General features: G+C 41.2%; 1 non-coding gene across 1 annotated transcript; it reads left to right on the top strand.

The window, feature by feature from the left end:
- The first annotated feature begins 5,636 nt into the window (after positions 1 to 5,636).
- LOC106613427 (uncharacterized) lies at positions 5,637 to 18,536 on the top strand. Its single transcript, XR_014381385.1, has 4 exons — positions 5,637 to 11,470; positions 11,592 to 11,691; positions 12,356 to 12,513; positions 16,915 to 18,536. It is a non-coding gene; the product is annotated as an uncharacterized LOC106613427 (transcript).
- Positions 18,537 to 19,159: the final 623 nt, after the last annotated feature.

Genomic DNA, 19,159 nt, shown 5'->3' with positions numbered 1-19,159 from the left:
GCGTGAGTGGACATTTGAAATGGAAGGTATGGAACTCCCCTGCATGCTTCTGTTATAGGGAAAAGTCCTCAATGAAACTGACATTAAATGTTGAGAATTATGCATTTTCCTCGTTGGCCATCAAGTAGCCTATTCATTTATATGTCATTGTAGGTTACCATTTTATACAATAAATATGTTGAAATTACTATATCACTGGAGTCATTGCAAATGAGTACTTAGAACGTTGGGTCAGTAACGAAAGGTTGCGAGATCGATTCCCTGAGCTGCCAGGTTTAAAATCTGCCATTCTGCCCTGAACAAGGCAGTTAACCCACTATTCCTAGGCTGTCATTGTAAACAAGAATTTGTTTTTAACTGACTTGCCTAGTTAAATAAAGGTAAAAATAAAATGCCACAGCTTTCAGCATTCAAGGCTCAAACCTGGTTTATCATTTACAATAAATCCAATTTTCTCATGTGAATAACTATAGATAAATCCAATAGGAGACTTTGGGTGATGAAAGTTGGACAGAGGATCTCGAAATCGCTGAACAAATCAAAACTTATTGGTCACATACACATACATTCGATCTTGCAACCATTGGGTTACTAGTCCAACACTCTAACCACTGGGCTACCTGCCGCCAGTATGCAGTATATCCAACTGCATACCAATGGTATGACAAAAAAATATGTTTTTACTGTTATAATTACATTGGTGCCCAGTTTCTAATAGAAATAAGGCACCCTAGGTGTTTGTGATATATGGCCAATATAGCACAGCTAACTGCTGTATCCAGGCACTCTGCATTGCGTGGTATATTGGCCATATACCATACCATCTCGTGCCTTATTGCTTAATCATAGCAGTCAATCGAGTTAAATCGACATCCATTAATGGTAAATTATCTGGTAAATTTAATAAAGGCACATTTTATTTTCTCTTGTTACAAATAAGTTTATTACATCATGTCATACATCGCAAAAATTATTTTTGATGAAAACTTGTAACATTAGAAGCTAAATTCGGTTATGTCGATATTCCTTAATTGTCTCGGAGACAATTATTCCCTCGGATGTAAAACTTGACTTTGTGGCTATGGTAACTAGTGACAACCTTAAAATCAGTATAACCACTTACTTCAATGACAGTTATCTTAAAATGTAAATACATAGCTATCTAATATTCCCGCACCCCAATAACATTGTCGCCGATGAGGGGCTTTTTAGCTAACTACATATGGTTTTGTCACCTCAACCGTTTTCTTATAAAACTACCGTTTGCTAGACCGCGTCTATCTGGGAGCTCATGGGCATCATATAGGCTTCAGGGGGCCAGCTGGTTAGATATGATTCCACAGGCTACTAGTTCGTTTTCACCTAAATATGTTCAAATCATAGCTAGTTTATCCAGTGAAGGATAGCTACTGACTGAAATGTATCACGTTGGCTCACACTGCCACTGGCCAGGCAGTAGCCAGCTAGCTAGCTGATCGTGGTTGCTAAACTACGCAGCTAGCTGGAGTCGGGAGCTCATGAGCTTCAATAGCCAACTGGTTAAACATGATAACACCATCGGCAACTGTTCGTTTTCAGACACAAATGTTGAATTTATTCACTGACAACTACATTTAGGAGGCTAGCTAAATTACTGAAATGTATCTAGCTAGCCAATCGTGGATTTACTATTATATATTTTATACATTTTGGTCAATTTGCTCATTTCAAGCAACAGAAAGTTTGTGGAAAGGTATAAGCGCATCTGTGTTACATCACACACTCAAGCCTGATCAATCACGGACGTAACTGGTGAATATGAGTTACTTTGCCTCTGGCTATCCCACGAAAGGCAATTTCGCAGATGGGATAAATGCTGAAGTGAATTCACCGGAACATCTTTGCCTGAATTCAAACGTTCTGCTTTCCTTTTGTCAATAACAATTTCTATTGTTTTAAATCCGGTAGACAGAAAATGAGGTACAAATGTTTTGCACATTAATCAGAACCGGATGGTGTACCTTTTCAGTAACTGGGAGAAGTGCAGCCCCTAGTGTATATCAGATTTTCCAACCCAGTAGCGCCTGACTCGTAAAAGACTAGGCCTACTTGTTTTGTTGATTGTTACTGTTAATAGTGGATAATATCATGACATTTTCCATGTTCTCATGGTAATATAAGGATAACTTCTGTTTCAAAATTAACTCACAAATTATATACTTTCAACATAGATAAAAGGCAGAGATTCACTCCAAATAATCTTGCACATCTAATGACAGATAAATATATATTTTTTATTTCACCTTTATTTAACCAGGTAGGCCAGTTGAGAACAAGTTTTCATTTACAACTGTGACTTGGCCAAGATAAAGCAAAGCAGTGCGACAAAAACAACAACACAGAGTTACACATAAAGAAACGTACAGTCAATAGCACAATAGAAAAAATCTATGTACAGTGTGTGCAAATGTAGAAGAGTAGGGAAGTATGGCAATAAATAGGCCATAGAGGCGAAATAATTACAATTTAGCATTAACACTGGAGTGATAGATGTGCAGATGATGTGCAAGTAGAGATACTGGGGTGCAAAAGAGCAAGAGGATAAATAACAATATGGGGATGAGGTAGTTGGGTGGGCTATTTACAGATTGGCTGTGTACAGGCTCAGTGATCGGTAAGCTACTCTGACAGCTGATGCTTAAATATGCTTATCAAGAAGGTATTCTATTAAATCCATTGAGTAGGGGAGATCGGAAGGGACAGGGTTATTATAGTGATGAAGAATATGCTGACATGAGATAGAATGTCACTGTAATGGAGGACAGTGTTTGGGTGTTGTGTGCTATCGCTCATTCGTGCCACTGTCATGAGCGAGATAGCACCGAAAAAATGCAGGGTTTGCACCCGTCGCTGCTTTGCCTGCCAACACGCTGCAGACCCCATTAGGCACGTAGGGGAGCGTACGGAGGAGGACATTATATAATCATCTGCTCTATAGTGTGACACATGGAGAACACTCAATAGGGCCCATGCCTGCCACCTTGCTGGAGTCCACCCTTCAGCGCAGTGCACAGAGCATGAGAGAGAACTGGGCCAATGCTTCATCACAGAGGGGGGATAACATTATGGTTGAAAACAGACCTGCAGTCGCCAAGACGTGACGTTTGTCTCATTGGTTTTAGCACTAGCAATTTGCCTGTTGTGATTCGTGGTAGTTTAGAAATCGGTCAAATCGGCCAAAATCCTCAAATGCCATCTTTGTTTATGAAGCAACGGTTTGTTTATCCTAGATATAAAGACACATTGGCATTGAATTGTCTTTTGTTTGGGATTCTCCGTAAAGACGATAATTACAGTATGTCAACCAGCTGGTCAGTCACAGTGGTCATCAAGGGTAACTTGGCCCCAAGTAGGGCTGCAATCCTGAAACAGTTTATTTATTATTTTCAAGTGAAGCCCATTGAGCTCGTTTCTGCTTTTCGCAGAATCTGCAATGATGTCACCGTCGGAGATCATCTCCTTTACCCCAGGCCATGGCACAGATCCTGTGCATCAGCCTCCATTGTAGACACCCGGCGGAGTGTGTAGGCTCTCTGACTCCCCTGTATATTAATAGCTATGAAGAAGAAGCCACAGGCCACTCGATTGGCTCCCACGTCACCTAACTCGATGCTTGTTCAGCCAATGAGGAAAGAGCTCCTTCACTGAGCCTGCTCTGTAAGCCTCGGTGCTGTGGGTTGCAGTGCTCACCGTCCTCCTGTTCCTGCACCTCATGACTTCCGTCTGCTAACTGGTGGTCGTCTGAAACGGAACTCATGAGAAAGCTGCTTGTTAGGCTATAAGGATAACACAGGCTATAATTAGAATAATGTAAATACATTTGCAATGTGTTTCAATAAAATGGAAGGTGATCGTTGTGATTTATTTCTTTACGCATCCCCCTTTATGAGGTGTCTCTTTATCCAAGACCTACATGATATTAGCTGACAGACAAGTATAAATTACTTAATTTCTTTTCCTTTCTATATGGCTGTTTTTGTATCACAACACTTCCCTAGATCAATGAATGATTTACTAATCTCCACTGCTTGTCTTTGTTTTCACACTTGCAGTTTGCACTCATACAGTGGGGGAAAAAAGTATTTGATCCCCTGCTGATTTTGTTCGTTTCCCCACTTACAAAGGAATGATCAGTCTATAATTTTAATAGTAGGTTTATTTGAACAGTGAAAGACAGAGTAACAACAAAAAAATCCAGAAAAACGCATGTCAAAAATGTTAAGTTTTTGACCCCTCTGCAAAACATGACTTAGAACTTGGTGGCAAAACCCTTGTTGGTAATCAGAGGTCAGACGTTTCTTGTAGTTGGCCACCAGGTTTACACACATCTCAGGAGGGACTTTGTCCCACTCCTCTTTGCAGATCTTCTCCAGGTCATTAAGGTTTCGAGGCTGACGTTTGGCAACTCGAACCTTCAGCTCCCTCCACAGATTTTCTATGGGATTAAGGTCTGGAGACTGGCTAGGCCACTCCAGGACCTAAATGTGCTTCTCCTTGAGCCACTCCTTTGTTGCCTTGGCCGTGTGTTTTGGGTCATTGTTATGCTGGAATACCCATCCACAATGCCCTGGCTGAGGGAAGGAGGTTCTCACCCAAGATTTGACGGTACATGGCCCCGTCCATTGTCCCTTTGATGCGGTGAAGTTGTCCTGTCCCCTTAGCAGAAAAAACACCCCCAAAGCATAATGTTTCCACCTCCATGTTTGACGGAGATGGTGTTCTTGGGATCATAGGCAGCATTCCTCCTCCTCCAAACACAGCGAGTTGAGTTGATGTCAAAGAGATCCATTTTGGTCTCATCTGATCACAACACTTTCACCAGTTGTCCTCTGAGTCATTCAGATGTTCATTGGCAAACTTCAGACGGGCATGTATATGTATACTTGAGCAGGGGGACCCTGCGGGCGCTGCAGGATTTCAGTCCTTCACAGCGTAGTGTGTTACCAATTGTTTTCTTGGTGATTATGGTCCCAGCTGCCTTGAGATCATTGACAAGATCCTCCCGTGTAGTTCTGGGCTGATTCCTCACCATTCTCATGATCATTGCAACTCCACGAGGTGAGATCTTGCATGGAGCCCCAGGTCGAGGGATATTGACAGTTCTTTTGTGTTTCTTCCATTTGCGAATAATCGCACCAAATGTTGTCACCTTCTCACCAAGCTGCTTGGCGATGGTCTTGTAGCCCATTCCAGCCTTGTGTAGGTCTACAATCTTGTCCCTGACATCCTTGGAGAGCTCTTTGGTCTTGGCCATGGTGGAGAGTTTGGAATCTGATTGATTGATTGCTTCTGTGGACAGGTGTCTTTTTACAGGTAACAAGCTGCGGTTAGGAGCACTCCCTTTAAGAGTGTGCTCCTAATCTCAGCTCATTACCTGTATAAAAGACACCTGGGAGCCAGAAATCTTTCTGATTGAGAGGGGGCCAAATACTTATTTCCCTCATTAAAATGCAAATCAATTTATAAAATTTCTGACATGCGTTTTTCTGGATATTTTTGTTGTTATTCTGTGTCTCACTGTTCAAATAAACCTACCATTAAAATTATAGACTGATCCTTTCTTTGTCAGTGGGTAACTGTACAAAATCAGCAGGGGATCAAATACTTTTTTCCCCCATTGTACAATCATATTCCTTTGACAGGGTGAGTCATTCACCTTCTTATGTTTTTAAGGTATTCATCTTATTTTAGATTTCCAATCATTAACCGCTCAGGAATATGTTCCTTGTGTCCTTCGTGGTACATGGAATGTCACTAATCACTGAGTGAGATGGCTAGGCTATGCATATCCAAAAGTCCAGTATCAGTACTGGACCAATGAGAAAGCTTGCACTATTGTTGTCTTACGGCACATGAAAGCACTTATTATAATTTTTTTCCTTTTTTTTTTTTTGTGACTTAAGTTTAAAAAATATATATTTTTCACCCTTACCCAGTCACCTAAGGTTGCTTGTCGTAACCCCTCCCCCCGTCTCCCATTTTCTATCCCCCCAGATCCGAAAACCCCTTTTTCAGCAATTATCGTATTACAGCTGTTTAATTAAACACTGGACACTGACAGACACAACAAGCCGCCCGTCAGCTCTAATATAGGTTCTGTCCAGCCAGCCGCCCCCAACCCATCCAATCATTTCCCCTGTAATCCCAGTAGTAATCTGATTTCACCGTACCCTGTTGTTTAGCCCTTTATTCACTTGTCATTAGACTGGCACGTTTGGCTTGGTGGCTCTCCGTCTGTCCAGCACTACGCCTCATTAAGGGGATGCTGTCGAGTCGTGTGCTATTGCGACTAGTTTTAGATTTAGGCTATGCCATTTTTATTAGCTACGAAAGAGAAACTGACACCATATGGTTTTTGGAGAATCTTATTTTTTACATTTCAGTCTAAAAAGGATCAGTTCATCAATTTATTTCACCATTAGATTCTGCTGGGTCTTGTTGTTAAGTACGTTGTCATAGCGAACAGCGAGCTTTTTCCTTTCAAAGCATGTCCTACTTAACCAAGGCGCATTAGATGATGTGATGTACCTGTCTTTCGGCCATTGGAAGCCTCAGACACGTAATCTAGTATGACCGAGCAGCAGGCCACAGTGACCTGACCATACTGCTTTCTTCAGGTTACTAGCGTGCTTCATAGATTGCAGTAGTAAGAGTGTATGGACTTTGGAATGTAAACATTCATTGTCTGTCTGTCTGCCGTGTTTCTTGTGTCCATTACTCTGCTCCAACCATCCTGATATCTGCTGTGTGCAAAACTTTGGTGGAGAAGCGGGTGAGACGAAGCTGGCTGTAAATAAACACAGACTGTTTGGAAGAAAATACAAATGTAAACAAAAACATAAGCTGTTTGGTTCTGACATCATCGCGGGAGGAGTAAACGCTCAGATTAAATACGAAGCTGGTTTAGATTCAGACGATCTTTATTGTTCCGTTGCTGGACAATGTGGCCGCAGCCCTATAAAACACCTTCGCCAGCAGATTCACATTAAGAGATATGTGTCTCTTGACCTTCCCCACTGTGTCTCATTGTAACGCTACACTGAGTGGACAAAACATTAAGAATACCTGCTCCTTCCATGACATAGACTGACAAGGGGAGGTGCAAGTGCAACTCAATATTATAAAGTTTATTGTCTACAGACATTGTATGTATATTGTATACACAATACATTTCCCCTAGTCTATACAGCCTGCATACCTTGTCTTGGCTGAACACATCCCTGTTTTGGCGATCTTTTCCATAGAACTCCATAGCTGTTTGTTGATTAGGCTACACATTGTTATACTATTGGCAGTGGTCTTTGTGATTGTAGCTGTTCCACTTCTGCAGGATTTAAAATAGGACCCATCAAATAGAGGGAAGATCAACAGCATGCGGATGTTACTTTTTTTTCACTTGGTTGCTTGGAGTAGTCTTGACACAAGTTATTTGTAGCATCTCAAGGAGGAGCACAGGCAAAAGGCTCTTGCACTTCATCTAGCTATTGGCTTAACAAAGCAGGAAAATGTGACCGTTTCCAGAGTCGATGTCAAAGAACTAATGAAATGTTTTTTACCTGCATAACAATAGGCCCTATCTTGTGAAGAGTTAGTATTATTTTATTTTAACGTGACTAGGCTCTCTATCTTTGTCAATAAAGGACCTTCTTAACCCATCATTTGATTCACCTTCCCCAGGTCAGTTTTTCATCATTGTTAACATGTTGATGTTAGCATGTTGCCAGTAAGGCAAATGGTATGGATCAAACAGTGAAATGCTTAATTATGGGCCCTTCCCAACCATGCAGATAAAACAGGCTACTAACAGGATTAAACAGGCTACAAACAGGATTAAACAGGATAAAACAGACAACAAACAGGATTCAACAGCCTATAAACAGGATAAAACAGACTACTAACAGGATGAAACAGGCTAGCTTTCAGTATTAGTCACCGATTAGTCAGACATCAACAGAGTAGTGTAGTGTGCTAACAGCTAGCGTGTGAGTCAGAGATGAGAGCCATGGGGGGTTAGGCCTAGTAGACGATTTTACCCACCCCCTAAATCTAACCCTGACCCTGTTGGAAAGGTCGAGGGGAGAGTTTGTTACAGGAGGGTTGATTTGACCCCCTAATCCTTTTATGTAATGATTTGTGGAAAAGCATATTTGATGCATTCAAATAGGCTTCAGTCGCAGCTGGCGCACGTCTCCACAGTGCCCAGTGCTAAATTAGGCACCCTCAGATATAAGACCTCATCCGTACATTAGTGTGCCATTAGTTCCTGTCAGGGTTGTGGTCAATTCAGGAAGTAAATTGTCATTCAAATTCAGCAATTGGAAAAAAGGGCATCTATTTTCAATGACTTCTCCATAAACTGAAAAGTAGAAGATGTTTATTTCCAAAGTTGTAATTTTTTTCTCCAATTTTAAATCATTTCCTGAATTGAATGCCTTCAATTCGAATGGACCCCAACCACCCCTGCTATATCTCATTAAATAGTAATTCTAGTCAAATTATTGAGCCTTTTGAATGTGAATTCTGACACCTGTGATATTTCTTACATAAATAATTCATAAGCATCCAAATGATTGTTTGATTTAAGGTTACATTACAGAGAATTCAGCTTGGCTAAATCCAACCAGTCCACTTTAGAATAGTTTTTTGCTTTTGGGATTTGGGAAGAACAAGTGGGTCGAGTCTCTTTTGGGTCGTTCTATATGAATTCAATGACTGTCTGATTGCACCCCTTTCGATTTAAACAAAACCTTACATCCATGTTTGCCCATGGTAGAAGTGGTCAGAAAATGACTTTTTCGACCTGAATACCAACACATTCAGGAGATAGATGTACTCAAAGTTGACCCATTTTGCATACCCCTACCATGACAGCCATAGTGGCTTATGAGTGGTAGGATGTGATTGGCTGGCACTAATAACATCCTGACACATAACTGCGAGGACATCTATATGATTCAAGCTAATATGTTTTTGCTGAGTAAAAGTTCACTGAGATTAGCTGTTCTCTCATTGAACCCTCTCCTATTGTCTATAGCAGTAGACAGCTCTGTACAACCCATGGGTTTCCTCAGGTTTCTGACACTTAAGATGCCTCTCAAAACAAAATCATAATTCAGTGTTTATTCCCCCTAGTCTGCACTTTAACCTCAATCGTTGTATCATTTCAAATCCAAAGTGCCGGAGTACAGAGCCAAAACAACAAAAAATGTGTCGCTGTCCCAATACTTTTGGAGCTCACTGTATATGAATATTGTGGCCACTCGAATTTAGTCTTCCTCCTCACTCTGAAATGAAGAACTGAAAATAGAAGAGTGCTCCACTTATCCTGTCTGGGTTGGCCTATTGTTTGTCGGCCATTGTTGTTCCAGGTGCTGGAGCGGTTCACGTGTCGTCTGATCTAGAACAGGGCCATGTCTCAACGTGACCTGTGCTCCCTCATCAAGTACCAGGTCATCCTGGCCCGAGAACAGTTCAGTAACGACCCTCCTCCCCCGAGTCATAGTGCGGTATACACACAGACACACGCACGTACACACACACACAGACACACACTGCCACCACGCATGCACATGCACATACACACACACACTGCCACCACGCATGCACATGCACATACACACACACACTGCCACCATGCATGCATGTACACACATACACACACACTGCCACCACGCTTGCGCATGCACACACACACACACACACACACACTGCCACCACACACAGATGGAAAAGTATGCCTTGTTACACTATATATTTCATATCTATGTGACCATTTTGTACTTTAGTCAATTAACCTGTCAAGGTGTAGGGGGCAGTATTTTCATGGCCGGATGAAAAATGTACCCAAATTAAACTGGTTACTACTCTGGCCCAGAAACTAGAATATGCATATTATTAGTAGATTTGGATAGAAAACACTCTGAAGTTTCGAAAACTGTTTGAATGATGTCTGTGAGTATAACAGAACTCATATGGCAGGCAAAAACCCTAGACAAATCCAACCAGGAAGTGGGCGATCTGAGAATTGTAGTTCTTCTTTTGAATCCCTATCGAACTACAGTGTCTGTGGGGTCACGTTGCACTTCCTAAGGCTTCCATTGGCTGTCAAAAGCCTTCAGAAAGTTTTTTCATCATTCTCCTGTAACTGGGCAGAGAATAGGAGCTCAGTCAATGAGTGGACTGCCTATGGAAAAGGACTTGGTGATGCGTGAGCCTGATAGCGCGCCCCTCCTTCTTTTTCTTCTGGAATGAATACGCTATTGTCCGGTTGGAATATTATCGCATTTTTACGTTAAAAACACCATAAAGATTGATTGTAAACAACGTTTGACATGCTTCTACTAACGGTAATGGAACATTTTGACTTTTCGTGTCTCGAATTACGCTCGCGCATTATGCCTTTGGATAGTGACCTGAACGCACGAACAAAACGGAGGTATTTGGACATAAATATGGATTATTTCGAACTAAAACAACATTTCTTGTGGAAGTAGCAGTCCTGGGAGTGCATTCTGATGAAGATCAGCAAAGGTAAGAGAATATTTATAATACTAATTCTGAGTTTAGGTGACCCCAGAACTTGGCGGGTGTCTGTATAGCTTGCTTTGATGGTGAGCTATGTACTCAGTTTTGGTGGGAATACATTTTCTGAACATCACGCGCCAATGTAAAATTCTGTTTTTTTATATAAATATGAACTTTATCGAAGAAAACATACATGTATTGTGTAACATGATGTCCTAGGAGTGTCATCTGATGAAGATCATCAAAGTTTAGTGCTTCATTTAGCTGTGTTTTGGGTTTTTGTGACATATCTCCTTGCTTGGAAAATGGCTGTGTGATTATTTTTGTCTATGTACTCTCCTAACATAATCTAATGTTTTGCTTTCGCTGTAAAGCCTTTTTGAAATCGGACAATGTGGTTACATTAAGGAGAAGTGTATGTTTAAAATGGTGTAAAATAGTCGTATGTTTGAGAAATTGAAATTATGATATTTTTGCTGTTTTGTATTTCGCGCCATGCTATTTCACTGGCTGTTGAATAGTGTGGGACGGTCACGTCCCACCTAGCCCAGAGAAGTTAATGCTCTTTTTCGGAGCAGAAATGTCCTCAGGATAACCCCTATTCATTTTGTTCTGTGATCAATCAACACATTACCACGTTGCATGGAAATATAATGTCAAATTGCAAGTTAAGTCATGATGTGTCATGCTGTCAAATTATGTCAAGGAGCCCGTCTTGTTGATCCTTGGTTTTGACAGGGGTCTCAGCACGGGACATTTCCCTGTGTACCAGCCTGTACCATGACTACAAGGTGCTGCTTCAGATGGGCCTTCACTTCATCTTCCTCCAGGGCACCAAAGGCCCTGGCTGAAACAAGTCCTGGACCTATGTGAGTGGTGGGTCGAAGATCCAGGACCAGGGCACCAGGTATTGTGCTGCGGCAGCACGAGTCGAGTGGAAATTCTTTGCCCGTTGTAAACAAGTTAGCTCGCTAACGTCATGTAGAATGTGTGTCTTGCTAATCACACCCTTAAACGGTTATTTTCAGGTCTTGAGAAAGCAACACGTATTCTGTAGGAATCTCACAAACGCTCCAGGAAACTGAAGAGTGTACCGAAGAGGGCACCTCAAAGAATTTCCCACGATTGGTAACTACCTCGTACCAAATAGTGTATAGTGATGCTTGTGTCAATGAATCTCAAAGATATCGACGGCAATTACCGTTGTAACAAGTCATTTTCAAACTACCTGTTCAACTGCGGGCTGTAAAATAAATCTTCAAACACTTCTCCTAATTGTGAATGATGCTTATTATGAAGGGTGTCTTGGGCCCTGATTGGCTTGATTGGCCTGTATTGACCTGATTGCCCTTTGCTTCCAGGCACAAGGGAGCCCTTCATCTACAGAAGCTGGAGGAGGTGCTAGGACATTTTAAAATATGGGCTGAGAGCCCTGGCACCAGTAATTCACTATCTTATTAGTAGCAGCTAACTGCACTCGGTCCTTTAGCCATGAGTAATCCTTTTAAGATATTTAACTAAAGCTGAGGACAACAGCAACAGCGAATGGCACAGTTGAAGCCACAGCGTGCTCCAGATCTTGTTTTTCCATATTTGTTTGAGTAGTGGTGGATGCATTTAATAAGCAGTTGATTGGTTGTAAGTACACACATGTACCAAAGGTGTCTTTTTTAGTAGGACATGTTGCCAAAAGTGAAAACTTACTTAATTTGGAACTATATGAAGTGAGTGCTGCTTGTCGCCTTTTTTCATTAGTTGTAAGTACCTTCTCTCTCTTCTTTGATTGGTCCAGGCTCTGGATCCCTGGAAGTGAGCATGCATGTGATGATATTTTCGTCATTCCACGAGAGCATGCAGGAGATCGCCACCATTTTGAACCACCATCTGCCCTGGTCAAGCTCATGACCTTTATGGGTCTCGGCAGGATACACCCAGAAGGAGCAGCTGGAGGTAAAAATACAACATCTATGGAAAATAAGAATTTGTTCTTAACTGACTTGCCTAGTTAAATAAAGGTAAAATAAATAAAATGGTCCTGGGGTGGTCTACTGGTTAACAGCACCGCCAGCAGCACATGTAGGTCTATGGTCCTGGGGTGGTGTACTGCTACAGTTGTGGCAAACCTTTGGCCAATTTGCCAGTAATATTTTCACATGCAAATTAGTTTTGTGGCAAACTATTGCGGTAAATTTACGGCGACTTCTGTATATCTGGCAAACAATTCTGGGCAACTTGTGGCAAACATTCTACTGTTTGCTGCAAACTCAATATGAATATGCAAATTAGATCCGGTTTTTGGATACTGTGTTAACATTGAAATGTTGTATATACATAAATCAAATCACATATAACTTTAAATAACTTGCTTCTCACAGAGAACTAATACTAAATGTACTAAACAACATGTATTCAATGTCTTAACAGATCAAAATAAATCCAATACAATGTTTTGATCCATCTCACAATGAAAACATTATGCAGAGTGCCACAATACACCTTAAAATCATCAGCATGCTAATGAAGAAAAGAGCAAAGACCTGAAATTTTCCTAAATAAATAGTTTATTATATATTTTTATCTTCCTACAACATTTACATGAGAGAAATGTGAACACCATGGAGATGTTGACCTTAGGATGTTTAAAGGGGCAACTACAGAATTTACATAAATTCTAACTGAGCAATGAGCTTTCAACCAATGGAAGTTTAAAAGATAATTAACAACATTTTAATAACTAAAACAACAAAAACTAAATCAAACCCAGGTCAGAATTTTTGCCTTTTTGAGTGAACTTTTTAGAAGTGAACCCTGAGGAAGTCCTTTGTCTAAAGCTTGTTGCACTGAAACTATCAGACAACAAAAACTAAATTAGGATACTAAAAACAAGTACTGAAAATATTTTCAATTTTGGCATCTTAAAAGATAGACTCAGGGTTTAATGGGCGGGTTTGGCTTTGGGAAAAAGGGGTCAGCTGTTACAAAGTTGCCTTGATGTTGCTATGCTTCTCACTATACAGTGCGTTCGGAAAGTATTCAGACCCCTTGACTTTTTCAACATTTTGTTAGGTTACAGCCTTATTCTAAAATTGATTAAATCGTTTTTCCCCTCATCAATCTACACACAATACCCCATAATGACAAAGTAAAAACATGTTTTAAGACATTTTTGCTAATTTATAAAAAATACAAAACTGAAATATCACATTCACATAATTATTCCGACCCTTTACTCACTACTTTGTTGAAGCAGCTTTGACAGCGATTACAGCCCTGAGTCTTCTTGGGTATGATGCTACAAGCTTGGCACACCTGTATTTGGAGTTTCTCCCATTCTTCTCTGAAGATCTTCTCAAGCTCTGTCAGGTTGGATGGGGAGCGTCGCTGCACAGCTATTTTCAAGTCTAGTCAGCGATGTTCGATCGGGTTCCAATCCGGGCTCTTTAAACAACCACTCTAAATAATGCCACTTTAATAATGTCTACATATCTTACGTTACTTATCACATGCATATACTGTATTGAGACCAAATCACTGGACACTAGTCACTTTAAACAATGGCACTTTAAATAATGACACTTTAATAATGTTTACATATCTTACATTACTCATATCACATGTATATACTGTATTTTACACCATCTACTGCACCTTGCCTATGCCGCTCAGCCATCGCTCATCCATATACTTAAAGGTATTAAAGGTACATATTCTCATTCACCCCATTTAGATTTTTGTGTATTAGGTAGTTGTTGGGAATTGTTAGATTACTTGTTAGATATTACTGCACTGCTGGAACTAGAAAGCACAAGCATTTCGCTACACTTGCATTAACATCTGCTAACATGTGTGTGACCAATAAAATTTCATTTGATTTGGCTGGGCCACTCAGGACATTCAGAGACTTAACCTGAAGCCACTCCTGCGTAGTCTTGGCTGTTTGCTTAGGGTTGTCGTCCTATTGGAAGGTGAACCTTCACCCAGTCTGAGGTCCTGAGCGCTCTGGAGCAGGTTTTCATCAAGGATCTCTCTGAACTTTGCTCCGTTCATCTTTCCCTCAATCCTGACTAGTCTCTCAGTCCCTGCTGCTGAAAAACATCCCCACAGCATGATGCTGCCACCACCATGCTTCACCGTAGGGATGGTGCCAGGTTTCCTCAAGACGTGACGCTTGGCATTCAGGCCAAAGAGTTCAATCTTGGTTTCATCAGACCAGAGAATCTTGTTTCTCATGGTCTGAGAGTCTTTAGGTGCCTTTTGGCAAACTCCAAGTGGCTGTCATGTGCCTTACTGAGGAGTGGCTTCTGGCCACTCTACCATAAAGGCCTGATTGGTGGAGTGCTGCAGAGATGGTTGTCCATCTGGAAGGTTCTCCCATCTCTACAGAGGAGCTCTGTCAGAGTGACCATCAGGTTCTTGGTCACCTCCCTGACCAAGGCCCTTCTCCCTCAATTGCTCAGTTTGGCCAGGCAGCCAGCTCTTGGAAGAGTCTTGATGGTTCTAAACTTTTTCCATTTAAGAATGATGGAGGTCACTGTGTTCTTGGGGACCTTCAATATTGTAGAAATGTTTTGGTACCCTTCACCCAGATTGGTGCCTCGACACAATCCTGTCTCGGAGCTCTACAGACAATTCCTTCGACCTCATGGCTTGGTTTTTACTCTCAAATGCGCTGTCAACTGTGGGACCTTATATAGACAGGTGTGTGCCTTTCCAAATCATTTCCAATCAATTGAACTACCACAGGTGGACTCCAGTCAAGTTGTAGAAACAACTAAAGGATGATCAATGGAAACAGGATGCACCTGAGCTCAATTTTGAGTCTCATAGTAAAGGGTCTGAATACTTCAGTTTTTTTTTTTAACTTACTGAAATTTTGAAAGAATCTGTTTTCGCTTTGTCATTATGGGGTATTGTGAGTATATTGCTGAGGAAATGTTTTTATTTAACTTGTCTGGGCTACGTGGGACGGTAGCGTCCCACCTGCTTAACATCCGGTGAAATAGCAGAGAGCAAAAATTCTAAATACACCATTCGTAATATTAAACATTCTTGTAAATACATGTATCTTACATCATTTAAAAGCTTAACATCTTGTTAATCCAGCCTCTGTGTCAGATTTCAAAAAGGCTTTGCGGCGAAAGCATACATTATAATAATCTGAGGACAGCGTCCCGCAAACACAAGCATTACTAGCATTTTCCAACCAAGCATTAGCATCACTAAAGCCAGAAATAGCAATAAAATAATCAATTACCTTTGAAGATCTTCTTCTTTTGGCGATACAAAAGGCCCAATTTACACAATAAATGGTCGTTTTGTTCAATAAAATCAATTTTTATAGCATAACACGAAACATTTTGTAAACGGCTAGTGTCATGAATTCTGTCTCCTTCAACGTTCGACGAAACATTCGATGTAATTACTCACACTAAACACACGTTTATCCAGTCATGGTTGGTTTCATTGCAATCCTCTGTTTGTTAGTAACACAACCATACTTGATTGTTCTTTTTGCGGGACGTATTGACCGAAAGGAACTCATTTGAACACACCAAACAATGACCTCATTGCGCGTCAATGATATGACCATTGCTTCGTTGATTGACTGTATTTCGGCCCAATGACCACTGATCGTCTTGAAATCTAGCTTGGTAGATAGCCAATGAGCTGAGGTAAACGGCAATATCTAATGGTTATATCCAGGAAGACCAGCTCTTGAACGAAAGTCGAGCGTAACACAGCCATTCGCCATTGAAATTTCTACCTGAAGGAGCCACATTGTTTGCGCGTAGCAGTATTGAGTCGAGATCATTTTCCGCTATTTTATCGATAGAATTATGGCGAGTAAATCTGGAAAATCAAAGGCAAAGTCCAGGTATACAGATCTACACGACATTATTGATTAAATTGATAGAGATAGTGACACAGAGTTACTTGAAGATGAGTCGGATTGTGAGTCAAGTTTGGACTCCCAATTTGAGGAAATGTTTTTGCATGGAGAGGATGCAGTGTTGGACTGGTAAGTACATCTCATGCCGTTGTTTGAAATTAATAATATCAAATATTATTCATTTGAGTTGTTTTGGAGATATATCTTTTTTTAAATGTATTTTATATATTTTATTTGACATATATACATTATATATACATTATATATATATATATATATATATATATATAATCAGTAACGAAATGTGTGAAGTACACATGGCTAAACATTATGAGTGTGTGTCTGTATATATTAGATATTTTTTACATGTATTTTATCTAAACATGGAATGGAACAGCACCTCACCATAGTGATTGAGGTTCACTACTCTATATATAATCTGTGTGTCTGTGTCTTCACAGTCCTTCCGATTCTGATTGGGAGCCCCCACTGCCAAGGTGCCCATCCCCCACAGGAGCTGGTTCATCTAGCCGGACCCCTGCTGTCTCCGGCTCCACACCTACCCCCGCCCGGCCAGGTGTGAAGTCTGTGACAAAGAAGCGGAGGTGGGGAAAAGATAAACCTGCAATCAGAGAGGAGGAGGATGTGGGCCCACCACCTCCAATATTCAGACCGAAAAGGCCACCAGGACCTCAGCTGGACATGACCTCCAATTACAGCCCCATGCAACTTTTTCAGCAGTTTTTTTACATCATCTGTTATTGATTACCTTGTCTTGAACACTAACAAGTATGGTGCTAAGAAGCAGGCAGGCAAGAAAGAGTCATGGAAGCCCATTTCCATGTCAGATATTTTTTGTTATTTGTCAATGGTCATTTACATGGGTCTAGTGAAGCTGAAAACCCAGAAACACTACTGGAAAACTGCTCCCCTCTATCAACTGCCTTTCCCCTCCACTGTCATGTCATGCAAAAGGTTTCTGACAATCTCACAGGCGCTTTATATCAGTGACGTTGATGAAGTTGATGAGGACAACGAGAAGAAGCGAGGCACAGCAGGGTATAATAGGCTCTGCAAAATAAAACCTCTCTACCACAGTGTGGTTGAGGCCTGAAAGACCTATTTTCAGCCCGCCCAGATCCTTTCCATCGATGAGAGGATGGTAGCCTCAAAGGCCAGAATCAGCCTAAAACAATACATGTGTAACAAACCAACTAAATGGGGTTACAAACTGTTTGTTTTGGCTGATTCTGCGTGTGCATACATGTGCAATTTTTTTGTTTATGAGGGGAAGAGCAGTTTTGCGACCGGTAAGGGACTCAGCTATGATTCCGTCATGGAATTATTAGATTTTCAACTGCTGGGGAAGGGCTACAAACTTCTTGTCGACAACTACACAAGCCCTACCCTGTTCACAGACCTGAGGAGGCTGGATGTGTGGGCTTGTGGCACCATTCGGACCAACAGAGTGGGCTTTCCAAAAACAAAGGAGAACGACATGCCTAAGCGGGCTGAGCGGGGTAGCATGAGATGGATTCGCCAATATGGCCTGCTCTTTGTGAAGTGGATGGATACCAGAGAGGTGGTCATGTGCTCCAGTATCCACAAGTCCTTCAGTGGAGATCACGTCGTCAGGTGTGTGAAGGGCGCTACTGGGGCATGGACCACAAAAAATGGCCCCATTCCTGCAGCTATCAAGGACTATAACAAGAGCATGGGAGGTGTGGACCTGTCAGATGCGCTGATAGGCTACTATAATGTTCTCCACAAGACCATGAAATGGTACAATACTTTTTTCTATCATTTCATTGACATTGCTGTGGTGAATTCCTTCATCATCCAGAAGGAAATGGCCAAGAGCTGTGGAAAGACCCCCATCTCACAGCTAGCCTTCTGAGAGCTGCTCATCCAGGAGCTTGCTGGCTACATCAAGTCCACTGCAGTACCTTCTGTCCCCTCTACCTCGGTCTCTTCTGCTCCTTCAACCAGTGGTGTTCAACTGCCCAAATTCATCTCTGCAGGCATGAATGTGCCTCAGGGCAAATGCTTTGTTTTCTTTCGTCTGTTTACCTAAACGCAGATTCCCGGTCGGAATATTATCGCTTTTTTACGAGAAAAATTTCATAAAAATTGATTTTAAACAGCGGTTGACATGCTTCGAAGTACGGTAATGGAATATTTACAAATCTTTTGTCACGAATTGCGCCATGCTCGTGACCCTTATTTACACTTCGGATAGTGTCTTGAACGCACGAACAAAATGCCGCTATTTGGATATAACGATGGATTATTTTGGACCAAACCAACATTTGTTATTGAAGTAGCTGTCCTGGGAGTGCATTCTGACGAAGACAACAAAGGTAATCAAACTTTTGTAATAGTAAATCGGAGTTTGGTCAGGGCTAAACTTGGTCGGTGTCTAAATGGCTAGCCGTGATGGCTGGGCTATCTACTGAGAATATTGCAAAATGTGCTTTCACCGAAAAGCTATTTTAAAATCGGACATATCGAGTGCATAGAGGAGTTCTGTATCTATAATTCTTAAAATAATTGTTATGTTTTTTGTGAACGTTTATCGTGAGTAATTTAGTAAATTCACCGGATGTTTGCGGGGGGTATGCTAGTTCTGAACGTCACATGCTAATGTGAAAAAGCTGGTTTTTGATATAAATATGAACTTGATTGAACAAAACATGCATGCATTCT

The sequence above is a fragment of the Salmo salar genome, chromosome 01, assembly GCF_965601325.2.
Source record: "Salmo salar chromosome 01, fSalSal1, whole genome shotgun sequence".
Classification (NCBI taxonomy): domain Eukaryota; kingdom Metazoa; phylum Chordata; class Actinopteri; order Salmoniformes; family Salmonidae; genus Salmo; species Salmo salar.
The sequence above is the reverse complement of the archived record's forward strand: the minus strand, read 5'-3'. Positions and strand labels throughout refer to the sequence as shown.